Source organism: Sus scrofa, chromosome 3 (assembly GCF_000003025.6).
Source record: "Sus scrofa isolate TJ Tabasco breed Duroc chromosome 3, Sscrofa11.1, whole genome shotgun sequence".
NCBI lineage: Eukaryota > Metazoa > Chordata > Mammalia > Artiodactyla > Suidae > Sus > Sus scrofa.
The window spans coordinates 56,717,200-56,736,410 of record NC_010445.4 but is presented as its reverse complement, the minus strand read 5'-3'; the positions used below and the strand labels follow the sequence as shown (position 1 = coordinate 56,736,410).

At 54.5% G+C, this 19,211-nt stretch overlaps 1 non-coding gene across 7 annotated transcripts in view; it reads right to left on the bottom strand.

The window, feature by feature from the left end:
* The window catches only part of FAM178B, a 102,776-nt gene that overhangs the window by 9,983 nt on the left and 73,582 nt on the right, over nucleotides 1-19,211 (bottom strand). For 3 of the 7 annotated variants that reach the window (XR_001307605.2, XR_001307609.1, XR_002342534.1), the window contains 2 exons: nucleotides 14,640-14,727; nucleotides 6,162-6,287 (listed from right to left, as the gene is read on the bottom strand). This is a non-coding gene — a transcript (family with sequence similarity 178 member B). Of the gene's footprint in view, nucleotides 1-6,161; nucleotides 6,288-14,639; nucleotides 14,728-16,561; nucleotides 16,661-16,735; nucleotides 17,237-17,900; nucleotides 18,017-18,549; nucleotides 18,574-19,211 lie in introns of those variants that run through there. The other 4 variants (XR_001307612.2, XR_002342533.1, XR_001307611.2 and 1 more) reach the window with 4 other exon arrangements.

The following is a 19,211-nucleotide window of genomic DNA, read 5'->3' as shown; positions in this document are numbered from 1 at the left end:
CACACACCCTTCCTGTTCCCTGTCAGGTGCAGATGGGAGCTGAGCCCAGGCTGATGAGACGTGGCTCTAAAGCACTGTCCCTCCACCTGCACTCCCAAGGTGGTGGGTGGGTTGGGTGCTGAGGGTGTGGGAGAGTCCCTCACCAGGCTGTACCTGCTTGGGGTAGGCATTTTTTTTTTTCGTCTTTTTAGGGCCACACCTGCAGCATATGCAGGTTCCCAGGCTAGGGGTGGAATTGGAGCTGCAGCCGCTGGCCAACAACACAGCCATGGCAACGCCAGATCCTTAACCCACTGAGTGAGGACAGGAATGGAACCTACGTCCTCACAGATGCTAGTCAGATTCGATTCCACTGAGCCACGAAGGGAACTCCAGGCTAGGGTGTTTTTTTTTTGTCTTTTTGTCTTTTTTTTAGGGCCGCATCTGCGGCATGTGGAGGTTCCCAGGCTACGGGTCTAATTGGAGCTGTAGCCGCTGGCCTACGCCACAGCCACAGCAATGTGGGATCCAAGTCGCCTGTGCAATCTACACCAGAGCTCATGGCAACGCCAGATCCTTAACCCACTGAGTGAGGCCAGGGACCGAACCCGTAACCTCATGGCTCCTAGTTGGATTTGTTTCCACTGCGCCACGATGGGAATTCCAAGGCTAGGCATTTTAATGGCAGCCTTGGGGTATGTGGTTGAGACTGACCCTGGACCTGGCCCTCAAAGGTGACTCTGTTCAGGTGTGTGCAGCAATGTGTGGACAAGCCACCGACCAAGTGAACAGACTGCAATGACCATGGAATCCAAGGACAGGAGTGACAGGCCAGGCATTGCCAGGAAGGAGGACCAGTGGGAGCAAAGACATAGGCCTGAGAATGGAAGGTTCTGGGAAAGACGCCCATTGCTTGGAATCAAGTGGTTTGCTCTGCAGGAGAAAAACTGCATGGGTGAAGTAGGGCCATATGACAAAGGCCTTGGATGGTGGGATTGGAATATGATGGGACAGGCGGTCAGGTTGGCAGACAAGTTTTGGTTTTTTTTTTTTTTTTTTCCTAAGAAAGAATGGGAGGAAGGTGATGACAGAATTGGCCAGGAGGCCTTGAAGGATCAATAGATGGAGGTGGGTGTTGGGTCAGAAGCAGATGAGTCATGCGGGAAGGACCCTTCAGGGTCCTTAGGGGGACTGAGCCTGGGGAGAGGCAGGGCAGAGGGCAGGCCCAGAAGCTGCTGAGGGCTCCGGCTGGCTGGGCTTGAACAAAAGCAGCCTGCAGAATCCAAGCCTGCCCTCCCCAGCTCAACAATATCACTTCAAGCCCTGCTCATAAGGCTTGCAAACAAGCCAGAATTCCTGGGACTCAATCAAATGGCCTGAACCCGGGCCCCATGTGCCTTCAGATGCTTAGAGGTGCCCATTCTGAAGAGACTCGGGGGCCACTCCAGGGCGTGTGATGTGCGGCTGATGCTCAAATCTCCCCTTAGGGTCAGCTTCCCAGAGGTCACCTCTTTGAAGTTTCAAAAGATGTCACATGATCCTCATTTGGAGGAAGTGAGGAGGAACCCACCACAGACCAGACAGAGAGGAACTCAGGAGTCCTGAACACCCAATGTTCATCCTTCAAAATCAGTCAGTTTTTTCCCAACCCTTCTAACCCTGGCCTGACCAAGGTCCTCAGCCCTGTGGGCGTGGGACTCCCTAAGGTGCAAGGAAGTGCAGTGGAGAGGGCAGAGAGGAAAGGGTGCCTGCTCCACCTGTCCTTCTAGGTGACACAGGGCAAAGAGCCTGTGCCCAGGCCTGAGGGAGTCCATGTCCCCTTTGCTGGTGCTGCGTGCTGGCTGAGAGTGCAGTGCACAGGCAGGCGCAGAGCTGCCTGAGGGCACTCTCCCATCCTCTCCCCAACCACACCCCAGTCACTTAAGGCAGCTCTTGGCAGGGTCACCCTACACAGGGACAGGCCAGTGCAGGAGCAAAAGCAGTAAAACTTGTCTGTCAACTCTGTTAACACATGGGCATACCATATAGACGGGAAAGGCACACAACACATACATGCACACGCATGCACAAGACACATGCGCGTGCACACACGTGGCAGGCTTATGCCCTTTGCAGAAGATGTACAGAAGTGCAGAGACCCAAGAAAGAGTTCAAAGCATTCTGTGCCTTTGAACAGGGTGAGGTTTCCCCCAGAGCATCAGCAAGCTCAGAGCACACCCGGCCCCTTCATCACCTCTCATGTGCACTTCTACAATCAAGCCTTCCCAGAGCCTCCCTAGCACAGAGACGGACTGCAGGCCGCGGACATGGCCATGTGTATGGCGAGGAAGCTGATGAGGGTCATCTGCAGCTACCAGGCACAGATGGGTGGAGTGGCCTCTTGCAGCTGGGCCCTGGGGGACAGATACAGAACCCTCAGGGGGCCCGAGGCTGTCCGTGCCACAAGGACACTGTCAGGCTATGAGGAGGACATGCCCAGGAGGCAGAGGAGGAAATGGGATGCTTCTTGGTGCCTCAATGCAGCCCCAACTTTGGGATGTCCCCCACTGTGGACCTTAGTGTCCTTTACACCCCGTGAGAGATCATTTACTTCTAGTTAACGTTCCCAAATTTCACCAAGCTGGGGAAAAACTTCCATTCCACCATAAAGATCCTGGTTCTATATACCTTCCAAATGCCTGGGGGGAAAAACTGAACCCCCAAATCCTACAACCTAGTACCCATGTTGCAGAAGGCTGGGGAGAAGCTGGGAAGGACAGGAAGTGTGATAAACAACAAATGGCCCATGCAGGGGAGTGTAACAAGACCAAAGCACCAGTCCTCTCGATAAAAGTAAGTCTGGCTAAACACAGTCTGTGCAAGTCAGCTAAAAGAAAAGAGAGAGCCCAGAAAGCCTGGTTCTGGGCTGTACGGCTGAGCTGGTGGCTTTGAGCAACAATGGCAAACAGAGTCCAGTTACATGATGTCTGTATGCACAGGGGCAGGAAGGACAGTCTCATACACAGTAGGAGGCTGGGAAGGAGCTGGCCTCCTGCAGAATTGGTACCTGTGGGCCAGAGGCAAGCACCTGGAGGCCAGCTCTCGGAGCACATGCCCGCATTAAAGCATCCTCTCCCGCCTCTGACACACAGGGCACTGGCCTCTAGCGAGGCAGTCTTGGTCCCCCGCAAGCATCACTCTGACCTAGATGCTCATTCTCCTCAAACCACTCTCCCTCAAACCAGACAACAGAGGCCGCCAAAAACCACCGAGGGGCTAACTTCTTTATCTACAAGCACTTGGAAATGCTCACAGTACTCGCATCATCCTGTTAAGAAGCTAGATGCCTGTTTTCCACACAAGCTCTGCCATGAATTGCTAGGACACTTTGTGACTGTGACCCAGCTAGGACAGATACCCACCCCACTGCAGTCCCCTTCCACCTGCCACTCCCAGCAGGAACATGTTGCCTCTTTTGTTGAACTACTGGTAGTTAGCTTTTCCAGGCAGGAATCTACTAGTAGCTTATAATTACAAACAATGGCTGTGATTGGTTCTCTCATGAGCAGGAAACACTTCAAGGGGCCTCCATCGGAAGCCTTAATGAAACAAGGACATTAAGAGATGAGGGGGCCTAACACAGAGGCTGGTCTGAGGGCAGAGGGCGTGCAGAGGGACACCAGAATCAGGTGGACGAAGAGAGTTTGGAGAGGGAGAAGTGGAAAGGCATTCATTCATTTGTTCACTCATTCAGTCGCCTACTGCCAAACATACCATAGGATTCTGAGACATCAGCTGTGCCCACAGTCTAGCTAGGGAGATGGGTAAGTCAAGGGACAACTGCAAAGCCAGGGGGTCAGAGAGGAGTGAAAGCCAGGCCCTAGGCACCAGAGAGCAACCCAACCAGCCTCTGGGGGAAGAGGCCAGGGGCCTCCCAGGGGAAGGAGGAGCTTGGGCCAAGGCCCCAGGCAGATACAGGAGGTGGGTGACCAGGGGGAGCAGAGGCTGGCAGAGTGTTTATCTGCAGAGCTGGAGGAGGGCTGAGACCCGAAGTCTCAGGCAGGAAATCTCCCAAACAGGAGTGAGCAAGACCTGGGGGAGGGGGGAGGGCACAGGGCCCCCATGAATAGGGCCCAGCAGGGCTGCTCCAAGCTCTGGGAAAGGGCTGTCCCTGTTTTCTCTAGACTGAGTCGCCTCGGGCCAGCCTCACTCTGGCCTTAGTTTCCTCGCTGCACCTCAAGGAGAAAGAAGGCAAAGACTTTGAGCTCTGGGGATAAAAGGATCAGGCAGCCCAGACCACCACTTCTCGTAAAACAGGGCAGGTGACGCCGCTGCTCTTTTCGGCTGGTGAGTAGCCCAGTCATCTCTGAAGATGAAACATGCTCGGGCCTCATGAGGAATCAGTGGGCTGAGGTGGGACTGGAGCTGGGCTGTGGGAGTCTAGTCCTAGCCCCGCCCATCCTCTCCAGATCAGAACGGTCCCCAGCCCAGGGGGACAGCACACTTCTTCCTGTGCAAGGCACCTGTGCCCCCCAGCCCAGCCCACCTCCTCCCTGGCCCTCCTCTGCCCTTGGCCACTTCTCTCTCAGGCCAGCATCACTTCCACAGGCTCAAGCCGCAGCAAAGGCCTCTGAGGGCTGTCTCAGCCTCAACTGCCCCTCCCCCTGCCCTGGACCAGCACACCCCATGCTTCTGGAGTATGCAGCTGAGTCATACCGGCCCCTCACTTCCAGTGTGGCAGCTGACCAGGGAGGCACCTCACAGCTTCCTTAACGTGCATGAGAACAGTCCTCAAATATAAAAGGTACCCTCAGCCTGCTCACGCCTCTTCCTTCCCAGGCTGCTGAAGGGACATCTGCTACCAGATGGGCTCTGGGATGAGCCAAATGAGCCCCCTTCCCGCACCCTTCCATCCCCTCCTCTCCTTCCTCCTCAGGCCACAGTAACACCACCTCTGCAGGCAACAGCACCCAGCTCCACAGCACCCAGGGGGCACGCTCTTAGCTTGGCCAGGCCAAGCCTCCTTTTCTCTCATGCCTCCCCTTCTTCGTCTTTTTCCCTTCTTCCAGCCAGGCCTGGGCCTGCCCATCTGTGTGCTGCTTACAGGGACTACCCCCAGGAGCTGACCCCATCTCTGTTCCAGGTCCCCCCCCCCCAGACCTGAGCTCAGCCTCCATAACCTGGAAATGGCTGGTAAAAGGGAAGAGGGCACGCAGACAGCTCACCCCCTCCTGGTAGGCAGCTGCCTCGTAAATGCAGGAGGCACAACTGAGGGGTGACCTTCCCTACATACTCCAAAAGAGCTGACTACATCTGGGGATTATCACATCTTCTTAATAGTTCATTTGTGTTCATTAAGTAAGTAATTCACTTATCTGATCTGTAGAATGATGCCCAAAGGTTGGCATTCTGGATCATCCACATTCAACATCTGGGTGAGCTTTTGGAATTACCACCTTCCTAAATTAGGATGATGCCTATCTGTAGCCTTCATCCCCAAGTCCCCAGGGATGGGAGTGCTTTCTGGGGTCCACCCCTGCTATCCAGCGAGCTGGGCTTGGGATCCCAGTCAGATTCCCCTACACTGCCACTTCTGCTCCACCCAGGGACCACAGGCTTGACCATTCCACCCCCTACAGCCTGCAGGCTCTGAGGTACCTCACTGCCCCTGACCCTCACCAAAGCATGGCTTTCAGGAAGGCTGAGCAATGTGGCAAGTCAATCAGGGGAGAGACCAAGCACTGGGCCTCAGACCACAGTGGACGGGAACAGGGAGGCTGAACCCAGCTCCGTCATGAGAAACAGGTGGCCTCTCGCCTCTGAACGTTCCCTGCGCTGTTCCTTTAGGGAGCGACCTTCCTAGCCCACTCCCCTTGCCAGCACTTTAGCTCCTGCAGCCTCTCTAACCTGTGCTGTGGAGCACCCTACTGCTAACAAGGCCACACCAGCTGCACATGATACAGCCATGAGCCTGCACACCTGGGCCCATGGTGCTCCATGGCGCCTCCACGAGGGGCATGGGCACCAATGACAGGCTCTGAGGAGGTGGGAGGGAGGCAGCTGGCTGGGCCTGACCTGCAGGGCCCAGAGGGTCTCAGGACTGGCAGCCTTCAGGGCCCCAGGCTGTGCAGCACGGATAGCCCTGCCTTCCCCGCTAATCCAGGCGGCACCCCGGTGGAGGCAGGTGGGAGCTGGGTGCTCACCTTGTGATCCAGCTGGGCACTGGCCTTTGGCTGTTGGTCCTGGCCAGGTGGCAAGATCTCAGCACGCAGGTACTGCCCCAGGGATGACGGCCTCATAAGGCCCAGGAGCTGGATAAGTGAGGACAGCTGGGGAGGAGAGGGGAGGCCATCACTCATGAGAGGCCAGGCCCCCTCAGGGGTCAGAGCCCAGGCTCCAGGGCCAGAGCGCTGCTTCCAGGACCCCGATGCATATCCCACTTGGACCCTGATGCACATCCCACTTGGGCCCATGTGGCCCCTTGGAGCCTGCTCCCATCTCTGTCCCAGGAGAGGAGGCTCGCATGCACACAGTGCCTGGTGCAGGGCAAGCAGCCCTTAAACAAGCGAATCGGGAGGACCTCTGCTGGTTCAACTCACGACCCAGGACTGAGCAGCCACTCAGGGTTTAGAAGAACCAAGACCAGCAGACGGTCTCCCCTGTCACCAGGTAAGACCTTCCCAGCCTGAGTTCTGCTCTCACCTGCTGGCCCTCTCTTTCCATTTTACTTGTTACTACCGGGTTTTTAACACCTGATCAAAGGGGAGAGGCTGAGTGCTAGCCCTACGCCCATGGCTATGAATGTGAATGATGATGATGGCCCTCCTCACCCCCAACCCCCTCTGCCTTTTTCCTTCCAAAAAATTTTAAAGCAAATTCAAACATCATATCATTTTACCCATAAAGAACTTCTAACAGAAAGAGATAAGGATTTTTTTCCCCGATGTAATCACAACATCATTTTCCTAACAAAATTACTGAGAATTCCTTATGTGATCAAACACCTATGTCCATATTTCTCTGATTATCTCAGAAATGTCTTTATGTAGCTGCTTTGCTGGAATAGGATTCCCTCAGGTCCTCATGTGGCCGTGTGGTTAATATATCACTCCATCTGCCAGCCACCCCACCCCCACCTAAACTGCCCACCCTCTCTGAACAAATGGGGGCTTGTGGCCTGCCTAAGTCCAGGTGTCTGTCTTCCCGGCCAGCCTGGCACCTGGTTTGGGCAGCCTCAGCTGAGCCCCAGCAAGACCATCAGCTGCCCCAGAGCTAACGTGTGGATGGGGCTTCAGAAGGCAGGCAGTCTCTGATCCCTAGGCCCCTCTGGGGATGCAGAATGAAAGGGCAGGGCCAGGGGAGATGACAGAGGCACATCTCTTTAGATGTAGCAGGTGTAGGCTGACCAAAAGGGCCAGGGCTAAGCCTCTGGCTCAGCTCCCAGCCCGAGCCCAGCCCTGCCTGGCACACCTGGCTTCCTCCCCTGACTCGCCCGCAGACACCTGCTCAGCTTCTCGGCCAGCCTGGACTTAGCCAGACCACAAGAGCAGCTGGGCTGAGCAAGGGTTAGGAGTCAGGACTGGGCCACGGCTCCTGGCAGGGGGCAGGGCTTCTTGGCCTAGTGTCTGATCCCTTTAGAGAGGGAGAGGGAATGTTCTCAGCGAAGAGAGGCACCATCTGGAGCTTCGCCAAAACCAGAGCTGTGCCGCCTTGCACAGGCCTTGCAAGTCTAGGGATGGTTTCCAAAACAGCCCTGCCTGCTCTGGGCTCACAGCTGTGCAAGCACAGGGTCGGGCTCTGCAGCCCACATCGTCCCCGCAGCAGACCTCGGGTGGCAGCCCCACCCTGGTTGGGCCCCTCCCCGCCAGGAGCCCTGGGTGGGGCTGGGCAGGGGAGCACACAGCAGCGGCTGGCTGCTCCCACGTTTTTCCTCTCAGTCCCTGAAAACAGCTTTGCTCTGCTCAGCACAGCAAGCTGCTACCTTCTGATTGCTGATTCTCTTTTGTTTCCAGCTCTGGCAGCCCAGCCATCCCCTCTCCGTCAGACACACCCTTCCCTGGGATAAGGGCTGATTTGGGCCATGTGGGTCCTGGAGAGGCCAGGCTCTGACCAGCACATCTCCCCACTTCACCCCCACCCCTAGGAGCTGTCTCTGCAAACACTCAGCCCGTTAGAGCTGACGTTTCCAGGCAAGAAGCAAATGGCAGCCCAAAAAGGCAGCCTCCATGGGCCCTGTCGGTTTGCCTGGCAAGAGGAGGCAGATGAGTTCTGGGGAGACACCTGTCCACCCAGCGGTCACTCCTCTGCTTTGACCCCGACGGCTACTTCTGTTTGCCCAGGGTAGAAGGCCAGGACATCTTAAGGGTCTGCGAAGTCCCAGGTGGCCCTGGCTTCTCCCTGGAGCCTGTGCCCTGCCCTGGCCTTCTGACCAAACACTGCACAGCTGCCCTGCTCCTCCTTCCAGCCTTCCTTAAGCCCACCTTCCCAGCTCCACCCCCAAGCCCCCACCCTGTAGCCCACAGCACCTGCACCTGCTAATCCCCTTACCCTGCATTACTTGTGTTTCCCCAGCATTTATCACCTACATGCTCTGTGATTTACCTGTTTGTTATGTTGATTATTATTATCCACTTCCCCCTGCCGCCCCCCCACCAGAATATAAGCTCAACTAGGGCAGTTTTGGTTACTGCACTGTCCCCAGAACCTAGCACAGCACCTGGCACAGCTGTGCCCCTTATCCAAGGTTTCACTTTCCACTGTTTCAGAGACCCGTGGTCAACTGCAACCCAAAAAGATTAAATGGATAATTCCAGAAATAAATGGTTTGTAAGTTTTAAATCACGCACCATCCTGAATAGCCTGATGAAATCTCATGCAGTCCTGCTGCGTTCCTCCTGGGACGTGAATACCCCTCTGTACAGCAGGCCCGCCTTTCAGTCACTTAGTGGCCATCGCAGTTATCAGGGTACTGTTGTGGGACTGCAACGCTTGTGTTCTTGTGTCCATGTGACCCTTATTCTACCTAATAACAGTCCCGACTCATGAGAGAGATGATGCTGGCAATTTGGATGTGCTGAAGAAAAAGCCGGAAAGTGCTTCCTTTAAGTGAAAGGGTGAATGTTCTCGACTAAAAAAAAAAAAATCATATGCCAAGAGTGCTAAGATCTACAGTAAAAACAAATCTTCTATCTGTGAGACTGTGAGAAGGAAAAGGAAATTCAACCTGGTTTTGCTACTGCATCTCAAACTGCCAAAGTTACAGCCACAGTGCAGGATAAGTGCTTAGTTAAGATGGAAAAGGTGTTGAATTTGTACAATAAGATTTTTCAGAGAGAGGAGGACCACATTCACTTAACTATTTTCTTGTCTTTTTAGGGTCACGGGTGTGGCATATGAAAGTTCCCAGGCTAGCAGCTGAATCGAAGCTGTACATACCAGCCTACGCCAGAGCCACAGCAATGCAGGATCATAGCTACGTCTGCAACCTACACCACAGCTCATGGCAACGCTGGATCCTTAACCCACTGAGTGAGGCCAGGGATCAAACCTGTGTCTTCATAGATATTAGTCAGGTTCATTTCCACTAAACCACAATGGGAACTCCTAACCTAACTTTTATTACAGTATATTGTTATCATTGTTCTATTTCACTATTAGTTATTGCTATTACTCTTACTGTGCCTGACTTCTAAATTAAACTTTATCATAGGTAAGTATGTACTGAAAAAGCACAGTATATGTAGCTTTTGGTTCAGACACCCACTAGGCATTTTGGGACGCATCCCCCAAAAACACCAGGGACTATTGCATGTGTTTAATAAGCATTTGTTAAATGAATAAATGAATGAATGCTGGCATTTCAGATGCAAACCCGTCCCCCTTGATTTTGGCCATATGAAGCCCATGTTTCTGAACTCCCAACTGGAGCTGACAAAAGAGGTTTGCTGTGTTGTGAGATGTGGCCTGGGATAAGGAACAAAGTCCCAATTCCTCTCCACACCTGTCGCCCCTGTGCCTGGCCTACCTCAGGAAGGGGTTTCTCTGTCCTGCCAGAGCAGAGGTCCCTCCTTGCCTCCTTTCTCTCACATTCTACATCCCGCTGGCTCTACTGGGGAAATACCCTAGAACCTGACCACTTCTCTCCACTTACGCCACCACCTCTCCAGGACACACCGCTGTCAGGTCTTTACCAGGGCTCCTGAATGCCTTCTCCCACCCCATGCCCAATGGTCTATTCTCCACAGCAGCCAGTGTAAATTTTAAAAGGTTTTATAAAATCATATTATGTTTCTCTTATTTTATTTTTTTTAGTGCAGCACCCGCAGTATATGGAGCTTCCCAGGCTAGAGGTCGAATCAGAGCTGCAGCTGCTGGCCTGCATCACAGCCACAGCAACGCCATATCCGAGCTGCGTCTGCAACCTACACCACAGCTCACAGCAACGCCGGATCCTGAACCCACTGAGCAAGGCCAGGGATCAAACCCAAATCCTCATGGATACTAGCTGGGTTTGTTACCACTGAGCCACAATGGGAACTCCTGCTCCTCTCATAAAACCTTCCAGTGGCTCTCCAAGCTGATGTGAAAATCGAGCCCCCACCTGAGTCCCCACTTACCTATGTGACTTCAACTACTGCTACTCCACCCTCAGCCCTCTGCTCCAACCACGCTTCCTTTTTCCAACCTAAGAGGCCCTTGCCTGCTCCAGTGCCTTTGCACCTGCTGTTCCCTCTGCATGGAATGCTTTTACCCAAGAAATCTGAGTGACTCCTTTAGGTCTGTACTCAAATGTCTCCTCTGATCACGCTCATAAAATAGCATTCTCCCCATACTCCCATTCCTCTATCTGGCTTTATTTTCCTCCACCGGACCTATTACCATCAGGAATGCCAAATATTTACTTCTCTCTTGGTGCCTGTGTCTGTCTCCCGCTGAATTCCATGAGGAAGGGACTAAGTTCTGTTCAGGGCTGTATCTTCAGTGCCCTGAGCCATGTCTGGAGCACACTGGTGTCTGAGGCCAAAACTCCACTGTGTCTGGGATATTCCCAGGCTTTGCAGGAACCACAGGGAGCGGTCTGACCCCAAGACTCCCCTGGAGAATGCAGGTCTTAGGGTTGTTGCGTCCTGACCACCTGCAGAAGTCCTGTCCCTAAAGTCAGTTCTACAGCACCTGCTCCTGCTGCTGGGGCCTCAGGCCTGAGATGGAGAACCAAGCGGCCCAGGCACTGGGGACTCCTGCTCAGCGGTGCCCTGAGAATCCTCTGCCTGGCCCTCACCCCAGGTCCTCTCTTCCCACTAGCCAGTTCTCACCCCTTGAACTCCCCTTCACAGTGAATCGGTGCTAAGGTTCATCAGGCACTTACGCATCGATGAAGGAAGTGAGAGGGCCCTCTTCCTCCTAGCTGCCATCCAGGACCAAAGCTTAAGGGACAAGCCAGGCACCTCAGCATGAAGCAGCAGGTGTAGTTCAGGCTGTCCCCACAACAGGAGCCCAGGAAGGGGCTGGAGAAGCAGAGATGGCATGCTGTAGGGATCCAAGTTAAGCCTAGCTTCCTGGCTTTTCTACATGACCCTAAGAAGTTTCCTAACTGTACCTGCCTCTGTTTCCCCATTTGTAAAATGGGGATGATGATAACAGTCCTCCCTGCCTAGGGCTGTAGCTCGAGGTGAGCTCTGAGCACAGCACCCGGGGCTCAGCCATACTCTGCAGCACGTTGGAGCCACCACTTCAGGTGGGATGTGATGGGTGAAAAGGAAGAAGGGCCCTGGGCATGGAGCCGGCCTGTGAGGAGGGCCCCGGCAGGCCACGAGGAGAAGTGGGGAAAGGTGGCATGGGGCTGGGCGGCCCTTTGAAGGTGAGTCTCAGGAGGATCTGTCTGACAGGCTAGACTGCAGCCTGAGACCTGGGATGAGGCCCTGCAGCCCCTCGGGCTTGCAGCAGGGACAGGAAACACCAGGAGGGCCATGGGCAGGCCCTAGCTGGTCTGGCCTCCCTCAAGCACCATGAGTCTGGCGCGGCTTTGCTCGGGCTGTTTGGCCCGCCTGCCGACTGTCTCTCCTCTCTACACACATGCTGACTCAGCCATCAAGACCTGGCTCTGGACACCTCCACAAGCTGCTTCACGGCCTCGGCAGAATTAGTCACTTGCCCTCAGTCTGCCTCACTCACACCCTCTCCTTTGGGTCGCCTCCTGGGGCAGAGCCTAGCACACAGTATGGGGTCTCATGAATGCAGGGCACACAGGCGGGTGGGTGACTGGTGTGGTGGGAGAGCCCTGAACCTGGCTGTGAATCCCCCAGGGTAGCTCTTCCTCAGGGAGGGACACCCCCTGCCCCTGCTCACTGGCCTCCCCTCCCGGCCCAGAGAACTCGGCACTTCCTCCACACCATGGCCCTCATCTCTCTTCAGCCTTCATCACGCTCCCTCCCCCACATGCAGGCTCAGGCCAGTAAAAAACAAATCAAAAGAAAACCCCACGCCTTGAACCAACCCTGATGCTCTAGCCAGCCCATGTTTTCCATCACTGCCAAGTGCTGCTGGAAGGTGGCTACCCCCACACCCACCTGCAGTCAGTCCTACTTCTTCTGACCATCACATTCTGACCTCTTGCCTCCGCTCTGCTGACAGGTACTCAGTTCTCCACGGAGCTTGAGGCCCAAACTCCAATCAAAATCAGTGCTTCTCCACCAGCTGCCCCCCAGCCTCCTGGGACCATGTGGTCTCGTCTCCACAGCTGCATCTCTGTCTGCCCCTGCCCCAACAGTGTGGTCCCTCCGTTCTCTTTCTCGCAGAGATGTTCTGTCCTCAAGCTGTCATTTTTGTAAAGTGACCCCTGGGCAGGCTGTCCACCTCCCCCTGCCCCGCCCCTCCCAAGGTCTCTGCCTGGGCAACCTTTCCTTGCCCACCCTGGAACCCAGCCTCAGGCTCCTTCAGTCCCCAAGTGTGCGCCAGGCACTGTGAGAGGGGCTGACAGTGCACTTGGTCCCTGCATTCAAGGTGCATTCATGCTGCTGCTAAAAAACATCAAGAGGTGAGTGCCATGAATACTTTCAAACAGGGGGATGGTGCCAGAGCACTTGGGGTTGGGTGGTCAGAAAAGGCCCCCTGGAGGAGGTGACACTTGAATTGGAGGCACAAGAAGTTCTAGCCATGCCAAATCTTGGGGGAAAGCATGTACAGCAAAAGGGGGGCGGGCAGCTGGGGCAAAAGCCAGGCTAGGCCTACTTGGACAGGCCAACCCAACCGGTTACCTTCCTGAGCACCTGCCCTGCCATCACAGCCTCTCAGATGCAGCCATGTGGTCTACCCCACCCCAGAACAGTTGGGAACAATGTCTGGACACTGGGGTTATGCAGGCTCGCCTTTTAACACCTCTGGTGACTACAGCCACAGACTTGCCTCTGTCTTGTGCTGCTGCACTACAGGGCTAGGCTGTATGGGGAACTCCACGGATTCCAGGGAGATTCTTGGTTGCAGGGGGGCGGGGTGAGAACATTCTTAACCTCCTGACACCCACCCTCAGGCCGACTGCGACCCAGCTGCCCCCAGACCCCTACTGTTCTCTCGGCTGCAAGGAGGTTGCAGCCTGAGCTTTTAGGAGAGAAGAGGGCTAAGAAAAGAAGACACCTGGTTCCCCTCTGCCACCCCAAGAATGCCTGATGCCAGCTGGGAAGGGATGCTGTGGGCAAGCAGTGTTAACTGAGGACTATTTGTTCTCATCTTTATTGTTTTTCCATCTATAAAAAAGTAACACAAGCAGGGGCTGGGAAGACTAAATGGGGAGCTAGAGTTCAGCAGGTACTGAGTTTCTGTTTGGGAGGATGAGAAAGTTCTAGAGAAGGATGGTAGCTACACTTAAGACTGTGGACCTGCACGCTTCAAAATGCTCAGAACTCTACACTTAAAATTGTTAAGATGGTTTAAAAAAAGCAAAATTTTTTTTTTTTTTTAAGGGCTGCACCAATGGCATATGCAGGTACCCAGGCCAGTGACTGAATCTGAGCAGCAGCTGCGACTCAAGCCACAGCAGTGGCAACTCTGGATCCTTAACCTACTGAGCCACAGCAAAAACTCCAAAATGGTAAATTCTATATTATGTATATTTTGACAGAATTTTTTTTTTTTTTTTTGGGGGGGATCATGTCCCTTATTTGACATTTTTTTTTTAAATTTATTTATTTATTTATTTATTTTGTCTTTTGTTGTTGTTGTTGTTGCTATTTCTTGGGCCGCTCCCACGGCATATGGAGGTTCCCAGGCTAGGGGTTGAATCGGAGCTGTAGCCACCGGCCCACGCCAGAGCCACAGCAACTCGGGATCCGAGCCTCGTCTGCAACCTACACCACAGCTCACGGCAACGCCGGATCGTTAACCCACTGAGCAAGGGCAGGGACCGAACCCGCAACCTTATGGTTCCTAGTCGGATTCGTTAACCACTGCGCCATGACGGGAACTCCCTTGACAGAATTTTTAAGCGATACAGGCTCCCAGCTCATCTCTCTATTCTCAGAGCTGAGCATCTAGTAGGCATGCAAAAAGTAACCACTGAATATGAGGAGTAAGCAAAAGCTCACTCTCCTCGACTCCCTTGGCCTGAGGATCCCAACCTTTGGGAAAAGCAGCAGGAGCGAGCTGGCGGGGCTTCCCCAGGCCCCAGAGGACACAGAGCAGAGGCTCACCTGGGCCTTCTCTTGCCAGAGAGGGAGTGTCTCTTGCTGGTCCAGCATCCGGGCAATGACCACAAGGCTGAGCTGGCTTCGAAGCTGCCTGTGGGAGAAGGGGCGGGAGAGGCTGAGGGGGTTCCTCTCCAACAGGGCCACCAACCTGGTGGAAAGTGATCCCACGGCTGCTGGTGGCAAGCCTGCCTCCTTGCAGGAGAGTCTGGGGAAGGAGCCCCAACAACACCAAGAGCCCGCCCCACCTGAAGCCTCCAGTCCTGATCATGCAGTCAGTGGTCTGTCAGGTCAGCCAATATAAGCCCTTCTGTCTCTTTAGTCCAAGCTGGGCTTCTAAGTCTAGCATCAGGCAGCCCTAACTGATTCACTCAGGATGAGCTGACATCTCCTCCTTTCAGGAAGGAAGACCTCTGCAAGGGGATTTCATGTGCTACTGTTTGGGGCTCTGATGTTCATGGATCCTTGAGGGTTGGAGTGAATGAAGAGAGGAGAGAAGAGAAGCAGAGACCAGAGGACAGGGCTGGGAGCAGCTGCAGAGGGCCAGTGGCAAGAGGGCTGGAGGGCCAGCTCCACCATGAGGGTCACATCCTCCTTGGGTCACATGTCACTGCCCCCCACCCACCCCAGGCAGGAGGTGTCAGCCCCTAGCATGGGCTATGACGTGGCCACAGTCCCTAATTCCTGTGGAAAGCCAGCACTGTGGGAAGCAAAGAGGTCCTGGAGCTGCAAGAAACTCAAGGAACACCAAGGAAAACCAGGTCCATGGAGGAGAAATGCCCTCAGGTCACAAAACTGCCATGGGTCCCCACAGCCACCCGCCCCGAGGACATCAGGGACAGGAAGGAAACCACGTTTCTCTAAGGAACTCCTTGGGGGAGGTAGGGCTGAGCGCAGCTGCTCCTCTAGTGGTGCCAAAGGTGTCCCTGAAAGTTTCCCAGGGCCAGCGGCTGCCCAGGCCTTGCGTTGGGGTAGGGGGCTCCCAGGCAGTGGGGAACTGAGGTGGAAATCAGTGGCCTTTCCCAAGTTCCTTCAAGGCTGACAGGTGGTGCCTGGAGCAGGGGCACTGTTTATTTTCTTATTCAAGAAGACCAGAGGAAGCAATAAGGCAAAAGGCTCTTAATTAAAATAGGAAGAAATAAAAATAAAATAAGCAGCAACAAGAGTTCCCATTGTGGCACAGTGGAAAGAAACCCTACTGGTATCCATGAGGATGCAGGGATCCATCCCTGGCCTCACTCAGCGGGTTAAGGATCTGGTAGCGCCATGAGCTGTGGTGGAGGTCGCAGATGCAGCTTGGATCCCACATTGCTGTGGCTGTGGCACTGGCCAGCAGCTGCAGCTCCGGTTCATCCCCTAGCCTGGAACCCTCCATATACCACAGAAGCGGCCCTTAAAAAAAAAAAAAAAAAAAAAAAAAAGGCAGCAAGAGGCAGCTGCACCAGAAGAGCAAACTGACAAGAGGAGATGGGCTCACATACAGCTGGTGGGAACATCAATGGGTCCACCTACCATGGTCAGCTGTTGGGCAAGACCAAAAGACCAACTAAGATACAGGGATGCTCACCCAGCTGTCCTACTCCTGGGCATATAAGTGCGAAGTTCAAAAACGAGAGAGGGAGTTCCCATCGTGGCGCAGTGGTTAACAAATCTGACTAGGAACCATGAGGTTGCGGGTTCGGTCCCTGCCCTTGCTCAGTGGGTTAAGATCCGGCGTTGCCGTGAGCTGTGGTGTAGGTTGCAGACGTGGCTCGGATCCCGCGTTGCTGTGGCTCTGGCGTGGGCCGGTGGCTACAGCTCCGATTCAACCCCTAGCCTGGGAACCTCCATATGCCGAGGGAGCGGCCCAAGAAATAGCAACAACAACAACAACAACAACGAAAAAAAAAAAAAAAAACGAGAGAGGTGGATGTGTGGTACTGACATACCACTAGGATGGATGAAGAAACGTGCTCTGTCCATGAAACACAACCCCACGCATAATGATTATGAATGAGCTGCAATGACATCCAGCAGCACGGATGAGCCTGTGAAAGAAGCCAGTTACAAAAGAGGACATGTGTACGATTTCATTTATGTGAAGTACAAGAAGAGACCAATACCAGCTGCTGGAAGATGGGATACTGTGATGCTTGTGGGGCAGGTTCTCCTCAGGGTTCATTTCTTGAGCTGGGTGCTGGTTTCACATTCATTCTGCTGGTGGAAACCCCGAGCCACACACTTATGATCTGGGTTCTGTTTGTTATTTTGCAGCTCAATAATACTATTACTTAAAGAAGAAATTCAGCTGGAGGGGGAGGCGGGATTGGCCGATTTAGTCAATAAAAATATAGAATGTCCAATTATATTTGAAGTTCTTAGGGATAAAGAGAGAATAATTTTTTTAAGCATGTTTTGCCCATGTGACGTCTGTATTTCATCTGGCCACCCTGGGAGGAACCAGCCATCCCCTTCCATTCTGGACTGAGAAGACCGGCCATCAATGAACACAGGGCCCTCTCTGACTTCAGCTCTCTTTCCAAACAGTGCCCGGGAGTTCCCACCAACCTTGTGCGTCCTGGGGAGAAGCAGCCCCAGCTGGACTGAGCCATGGAATGGAAAACAGGAGCCCCACATCCAGCGTCCCCCACCCCAGACCCCTGTGGGTGCCGACAGGGCCCCGCCCTCATCTTTCTCTGGGCTCTGGGCGTGGCACACACCACCATCAGCCAGAACCTGCTCTCCAGCTGTTCTTCGGGAGCCCCAGCAGCAGCTGGGCCCAGAGCACAGTGGGAGGTAGACGGCCCCTCAAGCCGCTGCTCCAAAGCGAACTTGCAGCTCGAGTCAGAAGGCCAGCATCTGGGCTTCATTAACCCAAGCCTGGCCTTGGGGAGCTTCCTTAACCCGCCGCGGGAGGGGAGGGGCTGAGCCGGGGGTGGGGTGCTGGCAGGCCTGCAGAGCACAGCCAGGGTGGTTCCAGAAGGGAGGAGGCGGGCCGGGTGGGTCAGGGCAGGGCTGTTGTCCATAAAGAAAAACAGAAGAAAAGCACCAGAAAGAGCACTGAGGGGGTGAATGGATTAAAAAAACCCACATCTGAGGGTGGTGCGCCTCCCCCCCTCGAAGTCCCGCGTGCCCATGGCCTTTCATCCCAACGGCCCGACTGGCCTCTTAAACACAGTCCCCTGCCCTCTCGGTTCCTGATGGGGCACAGGGAGAGAGGACAGGACCACTTTTTAATTTCACACTGAGAATTTGCCCAACAGAGGAAAAAAAAAAGCAAAGACTCACCCCCAAACACCACCCAAACAGTGCAGGGGCAGGCAGAGGGGACCACCGCCCAGCTGAGGTTGGCCCTGGGCTCGTCCTCCCCCAGAACTGCCCAACCCCACCCAGCCCGGCCTCCCTCCCCGGAACTCAAATCAGCAGGACAAAGGAGGATGTGAGAACCACTGGGGCCCTCCTAGCCACTGTCATATAAGGCAACAGGCTCCAACCCTCAGCTCACACAAGGCCAAGCCTCTGTCTCAGTCCTGCCCCCTCCACCCCCCACTGGCCGCTGTAAGACCAGGCACTGGATTAGCGCTCAGAGGATCCTAGGCGCTGGGATATTTGGAAATGACTTTTCCAAACCCAGAGCAGAGCTGGGGATGGAATGCAGGCACTTGGCTTCCCAGCCTCAACCCTGCCTCCAGCTCCTGCAAGGGGCACCCTGCTCTCTTGGGACAGCAAAGGCACCTGCCAGTTTGGGCCACTAGGCTGTCAAGACAAGCCCACGGGTCAACACAGCCCCTTCGGAGGGGAACCAGGCTTTGCCAAGGCTGAACTACCCTAAAAGGCCAACAGGCATTTGGCCAAAGGCGTGGGCTGCCTTTTCCACGTCTCAAAGGCAGCTCAGGAAGCAGCTAGCAGTGGCCTGTTCCTCCGTGGAAATGCCTACCTCTCGGGGCGTCCACACTCTCCAGCCCCCTCCCTGGAGTCTTCCATCTGGCACTTGAGCATGCTCCCCGGGCTGGAAGAAGCAGGGCCTGGGTTCAGGTCAGGGTAACCCCCTCTGGGACCTGCCAGCCATTCCCGCATGCACTGGGGGGCTTGAACTCCGGGTCCATGCCCACACTGTGCAGACAGGAAGAGGTGAGATGGGGCCCCGGCCAGCCTGAGATCCATGCTGGGGAGTTCCACGGGGCACCACGAAGGGGCCAGCCACCACCACTCACTTCAACACAGATAAATCCCACAAGCAGTGCTGGCTAAGCCAAGGAAGCCAAATACAAGAGATTCTGGCCTGGCTTCGTACAAAGGGCCTCACAACTGGGACACACATTCAAAACTCAACTAAACCCATCTATAGGATGGAAGCTGGGGGAGCAGTTTTCCTTGCAGAGGAGACACCTGGGCCTGTGGGGAGCAGGTGACATTCTGCCCCGTGACACAGTGACCCATATGGCTGGCAAGGTGCACAGCATCAACCTGTGATGTTTCCTTTCCTGCATGGATATTATAATTTGTGAAAAGGTTGCCACCACCTAGTAAACAAAGTTCATAGGGATAATCACAACCCAACTCCCACTCTCCTATCTCCCTTCCTCTTTTTGGTATCAT